This window comes from Pinus tabuliformis, chromosome J (assembly GCF_031772625.1).
Source record: "Pinus tabuliformis cultivar Carrire ecotype Pingquan chromosome J, CPIR1, whole genome shotgun sequence".
Classification (NCBI taxonomy): domain Eukaryota; kingdom Viridiplantae; phylum Streptophyta; class Pinopsida; order Pinales; family Pinaceae; genus Pinus; species Pinus tabuliformis.
In genome coordinates this window covers 536,922,190-536,938,920 of record NC_142295.1, presented here as the reverse complement: position 1 = coordinate 536,938,920, position 16,731 = coordinate 536,922,190, and positions in this window count along the sequence as shown.

Genomic DNA, 16,731 nt, shown 5'->3' with positions numbered 1-16,731 from the left:
GACAAGCAGTCGCTAGTGGTCGAGTTGAAGGTTTCAGAATCAGATGTATGTTCCGACCCTGAGTTAGAACCCGACAAGGGGAATGGCAAATGGAAGCAGATCATTGATGCGGAGCACAACTTCATTGTTGCCACCGCCAAGATCTAGAAGAATGAGCCCGAAGATCCAGAGGAGGGGGAGCATCTTTTTCACTCACAGATGTGGGTGAAGGGTTCGCCGCTGCAATTCATTGTCGACAGTGGAAGCCAAAAGAACCTCATTTCACCAGAGGTCGTGAAGTGGTTGGGCCTACCGACTACACCACAACTATAGCCGTACAGTATCGGGTGGCTTCATGAAGGACGAGATCTCAAAGTTTTCCAACAGTGTCGTGTTCCCTACAACATCAAGCCCTTCACACACGAGGTATTATGTGATGTTACACCTTTGGATGTTTGTGATGTATTATTAGGACAACCATATTAGTGGAGGTGACATGCTGTGTATGAGACAAGGCCTCATGCTGTCATTATTTCTTTATGTAATTCATTATACAGGATACTGGAGGTAGCTCCACCTACCGCCACCTATTTTATCGTTGTTAAGAAAGGAAGCAAGCTCATCTCACAGACTAGGAAATTTATTTTCTGTTGGTTCGCTCCCAAAGTAAGGGGAAGATCGTTGCTACATCCACAACCCCCACGAAGGGTTCCTCCACGCAGCAGCAGCGACAGAGGGATACGATCATGAAAGAACACAACAACAACTTCTCCTCACTTGCAGGGGTACCACACAAGCTTCAGGTGGGCAACAAAGTTTGGTTGCATCTGCAGAAAGAAGGCCTTACAAGAGCCCATCAGAAGCTCCGACCACTCCAACGTAGTCCTTAAAACATTACCAAGGGTATGGGAAACAATGCTTTGGAGCACAATATTCCTCTATTCCTTCACTTGCACCGAGTGTTCAATGTGGATTGTCGTTGACCATGCTTCCCACCATTACTGGACACATCAGAGATTGCGGAACAACTCACCAGAGAGCCAGCTCAGCAAAAGCTTGCTCATCTCATGGAGGAACGCAATGCAATGGGGACCATTTCTTTCTAAGGGGGGAGGAATGATCCAGGTGGATGTTGGTGGTCACTTACCTATTCCACTTGGACCCCCACAACTGTCCCTTTCAGTTTTTCAGTTTTCGTAATTGTAGCACAATTTACTATTTTTATCAATTTTTCGGGTCCTGAACTTCCGGAGCCGTTTTGTGCTCGGGTAGATCTTTCTAATGAGCTATTGTACGCGTCAAATGAAGATCGGGTGCAAAAGTTACGACCCCGAGAAGTTGATGTACCAACTTACCCAAAACGGGGCCCACAATTTGGCGTTTCATATTCTCGGGTTAGGTTTTGGGATGTTAAGGGTTTTCCATTGTTTCTCAACAATAAATAGGCCTTTGAGCCTCATTGTAACACAATTCAGAGGCATGTAGCCACCACATCTCTTCTCAGAGATAAACTACCATCACCCTAGCTGGTTTATTTCCATTGTTGTTTGTAAGCATATTTCAATATTTTACATTAATGAAATGAAGTATTATTTTCACTGCATCTCCGTGTTTATGGTTATCTCTGTAATTTGTTGCGTTCCTATTTAAATCCGCATCACTGGTATCAGAGCGCTCTGCTTTTTCTCTGTTTTTCTTTACATGTCCCCAACGAGGTCGGGATATAAGAAGTTAGGGCTTGAACTAGTCGAACCTTTGCAAGACCAACCTTGTAAATCCTGACGGCCTCCCATGGCATATGAGAAGAAAGACGAGGGGGTAGGAGATCCTATCAAAATCTTGCTTGAAGAAGCTCTCGAGCGACAAAAGGAACGCGCTGATGGACAACTTTTCCCAAATCCTTCAGCGGCTACCCAGAGGCGACGCATCGGCTTCTAGCAACTACTATGGAAACACCATGCCCTTTATTGTACAAGTGAATTTTGAAATCCCCATCTTTGAGGGTCAAATAGACGCAGATGTCATAGATAAATGGTTAAATCTGCTAGAAGGGTATTTTTCTGTTCATGAATTTTCGAGTCGGGAAAATATTGTTTTCACTCTTCTCAAAGCAACACCCCAGTCAAGCACTGGTGGGAAACCTACTGCGAGCAGTAGGATGAAAGTACGAGCTCACTGTTTTCAGCTGCACCCACTTGGAATTCATTTCGGGTTGCCATCAAGGAGCAGTACTACCCTGTCAAAAGCTACGAGGACAAATACATAAAGTGGACCACGCTGCGGTAGGGACAGGACCAAGATGTGCCGAAGTTCACAAACATTTTTCATACCCTTCACACACAGTTGGGTATCAAAGGTTCTGAGCTGCATCTAGTACTAAAATACCTTAGCTGCCTACACAGATACATCCAGGAAGAGATGGAGTTCCTAAACATCTCCTCGCTCGACACAGCATATCGATATGCTTTCAAAATTGAGCAGAAGTTTAAATAGAAGAAGCGAGACTTTGGATCTATGAATTCGAAGACCAAAGGACAAAGCCAAGGCGGGGTGACCCAAGATAGCTCGTCGAAGTCGCAAGAAAAGAACAACACAACGAAGTCGAAAAAGGACACAGGAAAGTGGTGTGAGTTCCACAAGAGTCCCACTCATAACACAAATGAGTGTTGGACCAAGCAGTCACTGGTGGCCGAGTTAAAGGCTTCAGAATCAGATGCATGTTCCGACCCTGAGTCAGAACCCGACAAGGGGAATGGCAAAGGGAAGCAAATCATTGATGCACAGCCCAATGTCATTGTTTCCACCACCAAGATCTAGAAGAATGAGCTCGAAGATCCAGAGGAGGGAGAGCGTCTTTTCCACTCACAAATGTGGGTGAAGGGTTCGCCATTGCAATTCATTGTTGATAGTGGTAGCCAAAAGAACCTCATTTCAGCAGAGGTCGTGAAGCGGTTGGGCCTACCAACTACACCACACCCGCATCCGTACAATGTTGGTTGGCTTCATGAAGGACGAGATCTCAAAGTTCGCCAATAGTGCCACCTTCCCTACAACATCAATCCCTTCACAGACGAGGTATTGTGTGATGTTACACCTCTGGATGTTTGTGATGTATTATTAGGCCAACCATACTTGTGGAGGTGACATGATGTGTATGAGTCAAGGCCTTGTGCTGTCATTATTTCTTTGTGTAATTCATTATACAGGATACTGGAGGTAGCCCCACCTACCGCCACCTCTTTGATCAATGCTAAGAAAGGCAGCAAGCTCATCTCACAGACTAGGAAATTTATTTTCTGTATGGTTCTCTCCCAAAGTAAGGGGAAGATCGTTGCTACATCCATGACCCCCACGAAGGGTTCCTCAACACAGTAGCAGCAACAGAGGGATACGGTCGTGAAGGAACACAAGAACAACTTCTCCTCACCTGTAGGGGTACCACACAAGCTTCAGGTGGGCAACAAAGTTTGGTTGCATTTGCAGAAAGAACACCTTACAAGAGCGCATCAGAAGCTCTGACCACTCCGACATGGTCCTTACAACATTACCAAGGCTATGGGAAACAATGCTTTGGAGCACAACATTCCTCCATTCCTTCGCTTGCACCGAGTGTTCAATGTGGACTTTCGTTGACCATGCTTCCCACCATTATTGGATATATCAGAGTTGTAGAACAACTCACCAGAGACCCAACTCAGCAGAAGCTTCCTCATCTTAGGGAGGAACTCAACGCAATGGGGAAAATTGCTTCCTAAGGGGGGAGGAATGATCTAGGTGGATGTTGGTGGCCACCCACCTATCCCACTTGGACACCCACAACTGTCTCTTTTAGTTTTTCAGTTTTCGTAATTGTAGCACAATTTACTATTTTTAGCAGTTTTTCAGGTCCTAAACTTCCAGAGCCGTTTTGAGGCCCTAAACGACATTTTTTGGGAAATCTGGGAGCAACATGGGTCCATGTATTAATGTTGCTCTTCCCAAAGTTGTCGTGCTCGGATAGATATTTCTAACGAGCTGTTGTACGTGTCAAATGAAGATCGGGTGCCAAAGTTATGACCTCGGGAAGTTGATGTATCAACTTACCTAAAACGGGGCCCACAATTTGGCGTTTCATCTTCTAGGGTTAAGTTTTGGGATGTTAAGGGTTTTCCATTGTTTCTCAACAATAAATAGGCTTGGGAGCCTCATTGTAACACAGTGCAGAGGCATGTAGCCGCCACATCTCTTCTCAGAGATAAGCTACCATCACCCTAGCTGGTTTATTTCCATTGTTGTTTGTAAGCAGATTTCAGTATTTTACATTAATGAAATGAAGTATTATTTCCACTGCATCTCTGTGTTTATGGTTATCTCTGTAATTTGTTATGTTCCTGTTTGAATCTAGATCAAAGTACCCAGGGAATTGGCTAGCTAGGTTAATGATTTTAGGAAGAGTAGGGGCAGGGGGAGCTTTGAAGAGTTGCTTGAAGTGGGAGATACCAAGTTGGGCAAGCTGAGAGTGAGTGGTGGCCAAACGATCCTGTTCCGAGGGCATCTGCCAAATAGTATTGCTGGCCTTCCTTCCGTTGGCAAATTTGTGGAAGAATTTTGTGTTGCCATCCCCTGCCTGCAGCCAGATTGCTCTGCTTCTGAGTCTCCATAATTCTTCCCAGTCCAAAAGGATCTTGGATCTCTGAGATTCCAAATCCACTAGACGAAGCTTTGTTTCAGTGGATAAGTAGCCAAGCCCACTAGCATTCGTTAAGGAGGCCAACTAGCATCCGTTAAGGAGGCCAACTGATCTTCGATATCTACAAGGGATTGGTCATCCCTTGCTTTTTCCTTTTAGTCCAGTCAATGGTTAATCTCTTGAGCTAGTACAGGTTTCTGAAAAAATCCGCAGCCTTTCTCTAATCCCTAAGGGGAGGCTAGGCTTGCCAGAAATCCGAAACCATCTTAACATAATCCGGATCCTTTAAACAAGAAGAGTTAAATTTGAAAGGGGCCCTTGGTTTCCTGAATGGGCCAGCCACTTCCAAGAAGATGGGGGAGTGATCCGAGATTCCCCCCGAGCCAACCCATTGTCTGTATAAGGCGAGAGTACTGAGTAGCTCTTCATGTATGAGGTATCTGTCCAGCCTTCTTCCAAGGGTAGCTTCGCTAGTACGCCTATTATGCCATGTGGGCATCTTCTTATTCATGGGTATATCTATGAGCCCATATTGATCCAGAAGAGAGCTCAACTAGTCTGAGAGAGGGTCAAGCTGCAAGTGATGCCCCCAGGATTCCTCATTCCAATGGAGAAGTTTAGGTCTCCCCCTATAATGGTGGTACTATTAATCAAGGGGTTATCCAGTAGAGATTGCCAGAAAGCAAGTCTGTTTTGGTTGGGGGCATAGATATTAATGATGCGAATTTGTTTGCCTAAATCTGCAGAGAGAATGTCCATGCCCAGGAACCCCAGGCCCCCCCAAGAGGATATCACCTTAATTGATTTTGGATTGATGCCAATGGCTAGACCCCCAGATCGGCCCACAGCATCCAGGCCTTGGAAGTGCCAGCCAGGTAGAAGAACTTGCAGGATCTTAGTGATCTGATCAGAAGGCCCTAGGGTTTCCTGAAGAAGAATCATGTCACAGGGGGAACAGTTTAAGAGGCGCTTGAGGGCCAGGTTTTTTTTTTTGGGCTGGCCAAGCCCCTACAATTGAATGAAAGCCAAATCATTAGGGAACAAAATCAAGGGTTTCAGGTGCTCTAAGTGCCCTTTCAATGGTGTTCTGTCGACCCTGCGCCACATCTGCCACCGCAGATTTGATGGCTTTGGAAATCTTTGAAGGCCTGCCTCTGGAGGGTTTAATCTTGGAAGGGAGGGGAGGGATGCCGAGACCAAGCAGGGGGGAGCTGATCAAGGGATGAGATCGGAGGTTGTAGGAGTGCGAGCCCGAAGTAGAGGGGGAGGGAGGAGGTTGAAGGAGAGGGTTTAGAGCTTGTAGAGACGGCAGGGTTGTAGAGAAAATGGGGGAGGGGGGCTCAAGCTCACAGTTAATGGAGGGATGAGTGCACAATAGGGATACAGAGTGGGAAACAGGAATATGTATAGATGCAATTAATTGATTGTAAAGCAGAGCAGAGGTAAAGGAAGTAGGAGCATTACCCGTTGTAGGAGTAGCTTCCACCGCAGACCGGGATCGAGTCAGTGGAGGGGATGTAGGTGGTATCTGTGGAGCACTGGATTGCTGAGCAGTGACTCCATCCGCATCCTTTGAGTGATCCTGACCTGAGGGCTGCTCGTCCACAATCGGGTCTTCAGACAGATGATGTTTCGATCCCCTTGCGGCCTCTTGAGAAGTAGGAGTGAGCAGCGGACAATCCTTGTATAGATGGCCGACCTTGTGGCATCTTCAGCACCGAAAGGGCACTCCTTCGTAATCCAGGTTTTGACGACGCGAGAAATGCCTCTAGTGGAGGGTTATCTTTTCCTCCAGTCCCTCCCTGGTATCCAGATGAACTAGGATTCGCGCCATTGTCATAATCCTTGACTTTTCAAAAGATTGGTCATGTTCTAAGTAGGTACCCAGCGCATCTCCAATGCACTTGAACACAACAGGGGTCCAGAACTGCATTGGGAGGCCCGACAGATGGACCCAAATCGGCCCTGCACCCAACTGTTCTCGCTCTAGATCAAATAAAGGGTCCCATCTTTTTAATAGTACCAGAGCGAGCTCGATGTGCCAGAAGCGGGATAGTATCCAGTCGGTGTATTCTTCCCTATGGAAGCGTAGGGAAAACCACCCACGAGCCAAGACCCTGATAATGGGAAGTTCTTTGAGAAGGGAACCCCAAATCTCCGAGGTCCAGAGGCGAAGACGATCCACTGAGTAGTTTCTGCCCCTTACGCGACCCACCAGGACCTTCTTTGCCGTATCTGCAACTTCTCCCATCAGAATGTCCTCGCCTAGGGTTAGGTTGATGTCCCTGTCAACTGATTTTAGGCACCTGCCTTTCTTGGGTTTATCTGAGCGATGAGCAGTCGGATGATCCTTTAGAAGACCCCGACAGCCCTGGTTGATAGTTTGGGGAGTGGACGGGGTAGATTTAGGGTTAGGGATCGGGGAGCTGAAGCAGCCTGAGCGGATGGGGGTGTTAGGGTTTGTACCTCCAGGAGTTAGGGTAGCACTTGTGAAGGCAGGGATGGTGAGGGAAGGGGGTCCGGATGGGGGGATACGGGAGGTAGAGGGAGCACAATGGGGCGCTGAGGTATGTGAAGGGTGAAACAGGGGAGCATCGAAGGTGGGAGAGGGTTGGAGACAAGTTCCCAGTAGGTTCAAGGTCGCTGGAGAGAGCGGTGGACAGTCCAAACCAGGTGCATCATCAATGTGGACTGAGGGCGGAGGATGGTTTTCAGAAGGACTCGGACGAAACTGAGCGGACTGAGTAGCTGTCAGTGGTTGTAGAGTGGCAGCAAAAGGGCTAGAGCCCATCACGGTTCGGTGGTGCGCCCAGATAACCTGGTCGGGGTGAGGGTCTGCCTCGTAGTCAACGTCATCCAGCTCCATCGGAACCGACAGTCACGGTCAGGGGAGCTACAGTTGTCGAGGAGGCAAAGTAACAGGATGAAGGGTAAACCAGCTGTGACTTCCTAGTGAGTCGCTGATGCAAGGTAACCGCGAGCTGAGTGAATGTAAACCCCAAGGGGATAGGGAGGAGGGTGTTTAGATCAGGCCAGCCAGATGCAAGAGCTATGGCCATCAATCCCCGAGATTATGGCCCCCGAGGCCTCCATGGTTGCCGTTTGCGGCCTTGTAGCGGTGTTTATAACTTATTATGAGGAAATATTGTAATTATTTTAAATAAGCGTAAACATTTAGATGAAATAATAATAATGAAGATAATAATGTAAACTCATTTTAAAAACGTAATAAAAACATTAAATTGATTCAAATCAATTTATTATATTTTGATTTTGTTTTTGTTATATTTTAATTTTAATTTTATTAATAAAATTATATATATTTTTAATGATAATACACATATTACATTAAAATATATTTAAACAATAATAATTTATAATGATTCACATTTCAAAACATATAATTAATAAATATATAAAAACATAATAAATTTAATTAATAAATATACAATTAAAAATATATTTTTAAATATAAAAATAGGTGCACACACACACACACACACACACACACACACACACACACATATATATTTAATAAATTATATATATAGATTATTATTACTTCCAAATTCAAGGATAAGTTGTGGGATGATAAGGAATTAGAGGGGGAAACGAAGCTAAGGTATTACAAGGAGGTAATCAACCCCAATATTGTTAACTATAATTATCTTTTTGCCTTGACTAGTGCTAAGAAAAAATGAACATTGCAAAGATAAAAACTAATTCTCATAAGCTTAGGAGTGAAACCACACGTTGGTCTATTCCCAAAACAGCCTGGGAAGAAAGAATCAATCTGCCCCCTTTGCAATACTTATTAGAGAGTTGAAGATGAAAACACTTTCTCATGGAAAACATTTGCCACACTACCAACCTTCTTGACTTGTTAAGTCAACAAAATTACAATGAGTTCATAAGGATTCCCTCCCATCTTTTTTATCATAAAAATAAAATATTAAAGAGTCTCAGTTAATCACTTACTTTCTTAAGGTCCTTAGACCATATTGGTCTTAGTGGTCATCATCATCGTCATGAATAATTAAATAACTTTTCATATTTATATTCATTATATTTCATATTTAAATTAAATTAATATATATATAAAAATTTAAATTTTATGATAATTTTTTTTTCCAAGTTATATATATATATATATATATATATATATAATGCTATGCATGTAACAAAAAAAAAAAAACTAGCACAACCACATTGATATATCAGCCATATTATTATTATTATTATCATCATCATCATTAAGCTTATGGTTGGCATCATTATATTGACTCTAAATATCAAATATTTCATCGACCAATGCATCAACATTGTTTTGATCCTATATTAGACCTAGCTTGCTACAAAGACTTTGTTGTTGATGTTGAAGTTGAAGGCTTAGCTAACTGGCTTCATGTTTGAATTTTGCAAGGTCAAAAGCACTTGCTTCAACTTGTTCTATATTCTGTTACAATTCATTTATTTTATCATCCCTCTGCTTAATTTTAGTGTCATGCTTATTTTTGACCAAGGAAACCTGTGCTTGCAACTGTGATTTAAATTGTGAAACCTCTTGTTCTAATTGTTGAATTCTCTCCTCTTTTGCTTTTATAAATTATTTAACTCAAGCTGCTTTATGTATACTAGCTAAAGCATTGAACCCTGCGTATTGGGCTAATTCTTCAAATTCTGCATGAGGAGCGGTTGATGCATCTTTCCAGATCATTTCTAATGAAGTAGCTTGTAATGTTGTGCTTGTTGTAGCAACTTGTGTATCAACAACTTTCCTATTTTTTCTATTTTTATTTAAAATAGCTTTATGTTGAAGAATATAGAATACTTCAATAGGTGGGATTTCTTCAACATTAAATTGGATTTCCATGGTTGGATGTGCTAGAATTGTTTCTACATTGAGCCGAGTATTCATAGGTGTTTTTTGAAATAATACCAGACTGTGCAAGGGCATACTTTGAAGTATCTAGAGAAACAATAATAGTTTGCTGCATAATATTATCAACTATATCTAATTTAGGTGTTATTTATTTTCTTGATTGAACCAATAGTTATTCCTAGTGGGGTGACAAATTTCCTTTCACTGATATCAACATTCTCCACTGCCCAACACACCATGTATGTATAAGGAAGAAGCCAATACTAATTAGAAAGTTGAAGATGAAAAACAATTTCTCTTGGAAAACATTTGCTACACTACCAACCTTCTTGACTTATGCCAACAAAACTACAGTGAGCTCATAAGGCTTCTCTCCCATCTTTTTGATTATAGAAATAAAATATTAAAGAGTCTGAGTTAATCGCTTACTTTCTTAAGGTTCGTAGACCATATTGGTCTTATTGGTCATCATCATCAATAATTAAATAACGATTCATATTTATAATCATTATATTTCATATTTAAATTAAATTAATAAATATATAAATCTAATATTTTAAGATAATTTTTTTCCAAGTTATCTATATATATATAATTTTATGCATGTAACATTAAAAAAATAAACTAGCACAACCATATTAATAAATGTGATTGATAAACGCCGATGTATCAACCATATTATTATTATTATCATCATCATTAAGATTATGTTTGAGATCATTGTATTGGCTCTCAATACCAACCATTTCATCAACCAATGCATCAACAAGCTTGTTTTGATCCTATATCAGACCTAGCTAGATGCAAAGAAGTTGTTGAAGTTGAAGGTTTAGCTCATTGGCTTCATGTTTGAATTTTGCAAGGTCAAAAGCACTTGCTTCAACTTGATCTATCTTCTGTTGCAATTCATTTATTTTATCATCCCTCTGCTTAATTTTAGTGTCTTGCTTATTTTTGACCAAGGAAACCCGTGCTTGCAGTTGTGATTGAAATTTTGAAACCTCTTGTTCTAATTATTGAATCTTCTCCTCTTTTTCTTTTATAAATTCTTTAACTCAAGTTGCTTTATGTATACTAGCTGAAGCATTGACCCCTGAATATTGGGATAATTCTTCAAATTTTGCATGAGGAGCGGTTGATGCATCTTTCTAGATCATTTCTAATGAAGTAGCTTGCAATGTTGTGCTTGTTGTAGAAACTTGTGTATCGACAATTTCCTCCTTTTTCTATTTTTATTTAAAATAGATTTATGTTGAGGAATATAGAATACTTCAATAGGTGGAATTTCCTCAACATGAAATTGGATTTCCATGGTTGGATGTGTTAGAATTGTTTCTACATTGAGCTGAGTATTCATAGGTGTTTTTTGAAATAACACGAGACTATGCAAGGGCATACTTTGAAGTATCTCGAGAAACAATAACTGTTTGCTGCATAATATTATCAACTATATCTGATTTAGGTGTTTCTATTATAGAATACTTCAATAGGTGGAATTTCCTCAACATTAATTTGGATTTCCATGGTTGGATGTGCTAGAATTGTTTCTACATTGAGCCGAGTATTCATAGTTTTTTTTTGAAATAACACGAGACTATGCAAGGGCATACTTTGAAGTATCTAGAGAAACAATAACTGTTTGCTACATAATATTATCAACATTATCTCATTTAGGTGTTGCTATTTATTTTCTTGACTGTACTGGTGTTGAATTAATCTCCATAAATGTTTGCCATTATTTGGTAATTTCATTAGTCAATGGATTGACAGAAGAGGTCCGATCTCATGAATTTGCAGAAGAAATATGAATGGGAGTAGTAATTCGAGGTGTGACCTGTGTGTAAGAATTATCAATATTTTTAATGATTCCATCGCTTTCAAGTAATTTGAGTAAATATAGTGGAAATGTTGACCTCCGAGTGTCTCTAAATACAAGGAAATGTTGGTAGTCATTTGGAGATAATTTCTTTGCTTTATTGCAAACTAAAATATAAGAAGAAGCCCCTCAAAACAAATCATCATACTTGTCAATTTCATGGACATAACATATAATATGTTCCTCTTAAGCTAAATTTTCCACTACTTTAGAAGGGTCATGAGGCTTGGAAGGAATAGTAGCAAGCTTCAATTCATGCAGAGCCTGAATTTCCTTCTTAGCATGCTGATAATTATGGAGAGTGAATAAACCAACTTGTAAAGGGAAGGGTGGTCAAATCTTCTTGGAAGCTTTCTTGAGCTCAAGGGTTACACCAGTCCCGACAGTTTGATAAGAAATTTCTATGGATAATAGCTTTTCTAGGATATAAAGGGGTAAAACATGTGGACGACCATTGCTTCCCCAAATCCTAATGTAAGTAAAAATCTCCTCACCATAATAATTCCAATTTTTGTAAAATATTCTATGGTAGCGGGAGACATCCTTGGAAGATTAGAATTGAAAATGGTTTGGTATAAAGGAGTCATCACAAGGTGACAAAATAAATGACCAAAATAGTTTTCCTCCTAAAGTATACTATGATAAACATGGGTGGGAAGAGGGTCGACAAGTGTCAATTTCCATCCCATGCATGGGAAGTCCAAAGAAAAACAAATGGATTCCATCACATAAGAGAACATGAAGAATGAAGGCTTGTGAGTGGTTGTCTATTTAGAGCGAAACTGGAGAATATGCTTAGCCAAGTTATTGGGTTGGATTTGGGCCTAATTAAGAACATACCCATCAATGACTTTGTCAATAAGAGGGACCCAATATATAGTTAATTGTGAGACATTATGTAAGACAACAATCAATAAAGCATGGCAACAACGAAACAATAAGGAGAGGCTAAAGAGTGGATGACATATAAGCTAGAGGATTCCTCTTTAAACTTATTCGGGTCACTTTTCCATTATTTTATCAATTTTGGAAGTGATTCTTGTTTACCCTCACATTCCTTATTAACAAAATTATCCATAATTTGAGAATTGTACACTATCTGTGGCTAGGGAAAATGATACATACCTTGAATATGTTCAACCTTGAAAGAACCAATAGTTATTCCCAGTGGGGTGACAAATTTCCTTTCACTAATATGAACGCTCTCCACTACCCAACACATCATGTCTGTATAAGGAAGAAACCTTGGATACGTGGAAATTTTGTGAAGGTGAGATTTAGAGGCATCCCTAACTATTGCTTCAGAGCATTTGTTGCCACCCTAATATGTAATTGCTACTGTTGGAAGCTCGTCATCTTCCTCTGGTAATTCTTCTCCAAACATTTCATACATGGCATTCCAGGATGAATGACTAGAGTCCCTCATACTTACAATATCGAAGAAGATAAAAGTATTTGGAAGATTTTTATCAATTATTTCTTTAAATGGACTCATGATTTGTTGTGGGGGAGTCCTTTTCTTCCTTTTTACCATTCTTGTAGTTATAACAAAGTTTGATGCAGAAATCAACTGTTACAAGAAAAAGCGAGTATAGAGGATTTTACCATATAAACACGACTAAAGAATGGAAAATAAACACATAAAATGATAAGTTAAATCATTCACTAGAAGCATAAAGATTCAATAAAGTAGAAATAAATCAAATTAAACAATGGTAAATACAAAATTAACTATAGGCAGAACTTTCAATTTTCCATATTGGGGTGACAATATTTTAAGGATGATAGTTGGCATGGCTTTATTGATTGAAAGGATGAGTTGATAGGTGAAGTGGGAGTTTAAGTCATTACATAGGCTAAATTTTGGGAGGAATAGGATAAGCATCATTGGGAATGCCTGGGCTGACTACGCTCTAGGATGACGTGTAATGGGAGCCATCATGTTCCAATGGGAAGTAATTTAAGTGTTGAATGGGTGCATTGAGATAACCCTAAAAGTAAATCCCAAACGAAAAGAAGTTCACACATTATAAAGGGTGAGGTTACGAAGAGAGGGCATATGTGGATAGGGATGTCCTTCATCCAACGATAAAGTAGGAATAACAGGAAAAGTGGGGCTGAATGGTATGAGTTGTCCTGACGCTTTCATAAAAGTGATTAATATGTATTCCTTGGGTAAGAAGGGTCAGGATGACACGTAAAGGAGGTGGCACTATGAACCAATAAATAAGCCGAAGTTTACATATAACATGCCAAGTCATCCGAGAAGGTTTATCCCACAAGCATTCAAAAGGCGCAAGTAGGAAACAACCCGGGGTGAGACCTTTGGGCTATGTGTCGAGCATTAAATCCAAGAGTGGCAATACATTAGTTTGGAACTTTAATATAATAAAATGGCCTAATAATTTAGTTTATTCGACTAAAGCTCGACTATGTTGGTTCTTGTATATAGAGCCTTATTATATGTTTTATTAAACAAAGTGTTAAATTAAACCTAAAATAAATAAATAAAGGTCTAAAATAAAAAGGATTTATTTTGAGTTTTTAAGGAAATTTAAAAGCAAATTATAATTTTTTTTTTAAAGGGTGCCCATTTATTATGATACTAATATAAAATGGGGGGTTGTTGTTTGCCACAACACCACACTACAACCAACCATAAGATGCTCAATCAAAATTCAAGTCCAAGAGATAAGTGTTGTTACACAAGAACCAACACTTACCAAACTAGTGGTTGCCACACAAGAACCAACCACAAGAAACTTAGTTGCCACTCAAATACCTTTCAGACAAGGAATGCCTAATTACCTAGTTCAAAAAAATCAGTGTTAGGTTGCATGAGGACATGCAACATATTCAGTTGGGGGGAATGTTGAGTCATGAAAATGATTCTCTATTTCACATCCTTTTTACTGTCTTTTCATAACCTTTCCCTTGACTTTTATTCTTTTCCACTCTTATGTAACCTTACTTCAATCCATTTTTGTATTTATATGTGAAATTAGACTCCATATTTTCCAATGCAATTATTTTAGTATTTTGAGTAAGTTTATGACTAAATATTAGAAAAATAACATGTTTTCATTTATATTTGAAAGTTGGGTGAGTTTGGTGATGACTGTAGTCATATTTGAAGATTTCAACAATGTAAAATTTTACCATTAAGGTCCAAATTCAAATTTTCTCTTCAACCTTTAAAGATCTGATGAGGATTTGAAAGGATCACTCAAGTATCTTGGATGAAGAAAAATCGTGGAAGATTTATTATCAAATATTATGGAGATATTCATGAGAAGATATTTATAAAAATTTATAGATATTTACTTGTTAATTATTAGCAAATGGTTGTATAACCACATGAGAGATATTGGATCTGAATTTATTATTTTTTATCTTAGTTTCAAAATAAGTTTTTGTATAAATAAGAGTGCCTTCTCCATTCCAAGGAGAGGACTCTTGGAGCATATGTCCAATTTATGATGGAATAGAATAAACTTTTTAAAATTTCCTTTCACATATAGTTTCATTCTCTAGTTTTATATGTAGAATGTTTTGATTTAGTTTATGATGTTATAGAGTAATTTGAGATATATCTTCTAGATCCATCACATAAAGATTTTGAAATGCCAAAGTTTCAAACCAACTAATGTAGTTCATCTTTAAGACAAATAATGAAGAGGTATTTTCTAATTAAATGAATAAATAGAGATAAATCCTAAGAGCTAAAGAGAAAAGTATAAAGAAAATAATCGTTAGGAAAAATAAATAAATAAATAAATAAATAATAAATAAAATAAAATATATATTTAATGAAAAATGTAAGAAATAATAGTTCAAAATGACCTTTGAATTCAAACGCTGGTTGTTATAGTAGCTACAGGGCTAAGGATAAAGAAAATAAAGGACAAAGAAAACCTTTTAATCCCCTGTGTAATAGGCATGAAAAGGAAAGGCATGATGACGTCAGAGAGTATGGGGAGTGACATGGAAGGATGTGCGTGGAGGGATGAGGTGGAAGGGAGTGTTGACATGGAGTACATGCTCGCTTGCCTAGCTTGCTAAAACAACAATTATATTTCTGTCATGCCGTTTTTAAGAACCTGATTTTCCCAAAAACTGTTTACCTCTTCTTACTGGGGCCTTTAGCTGTTTATAAAAATTGATAAGGCCCATTAGAATGGATGAGGATCGTAGATATGACAATGGATGTTTCTTAATTCATCTCATTCTGACATGTCTCCATCATTCATTTATCCTCAGATCACGTTGACCCGTAAGAAAACCAACAAATCAATTGTCTTATGAAATGAACTGCGATTTGATCTTGATACGTGCACTGTTTAATCTAAATGTTGTCACAATTATGGAACTTAATTGTAGTATAACATATCACCTAGAGATTGATGGAAATAATGAGAGAATAAATCAAGTACTGAAAATTTATGTGATGGACCAACAAAACCACTAAGAAGAATATTTATTTCTGGTTGAATTTACATATAATAATAATTACCAAAGTTTGATTAAGGTAGCACAATTTTACTTCTTATACAAGAGATAATCTAGAACACCTATTAATTAGGATAAGTTATAGGATAGAGTCCTAATTGGACCAAAAGTAATCCAAGAAATGAAGAAACAAATGAAGATTAGAAAAGGGAAGATTAAAAGAAGTGCAAGATAGATAAAAGAGCTATGTTGATGAGAATCAAGTTGAAAAAAATTACAAAGTTGGGGATAAGGTATTTTTGTGGGTAAGACCAGAAAAGAGTTTGATTAAGCTTTATAGAGGAGTTAATTTATCACCATGTTATGTATATTATTTTGAAGTTTTAGAAAGAAAGAGATTAGTTACATATTGTCTTGCATTACCATCAACATTAGATCATGTGAATGATGTATTTGATGTTTTTATATTACATCATTATATTTATGATCCTTTTGAGGTTTTTGATTTAAGTTATTTGTAGATAGATCAGACAAGGGTGCCTTGGCCACTGAACCAATTCCCATTTCGAATCAACACATATGAGAGCTTTGATGTTGTTTGGTAAAACACGTAAATGTCTAGTGGGATAGCTATAGTCATAATTACGCTACTTAAGAAGAATATAGTTGGAGGAATATAGGACTCAATATATATTTGGGATTTATCCATTTCAGTATAATTATTTTACTCAAGGGTTTAAATATCTTGGCTAAACATTGAATCCTAATGGGTTTAAAAACCCATTTTAGGGATAAATGATAAAAAAAATAAATCTTGTAATAATCTCTAGTGTAATAGGTGCTTATTATATGTGGAAGACTTACACTATTTAATAT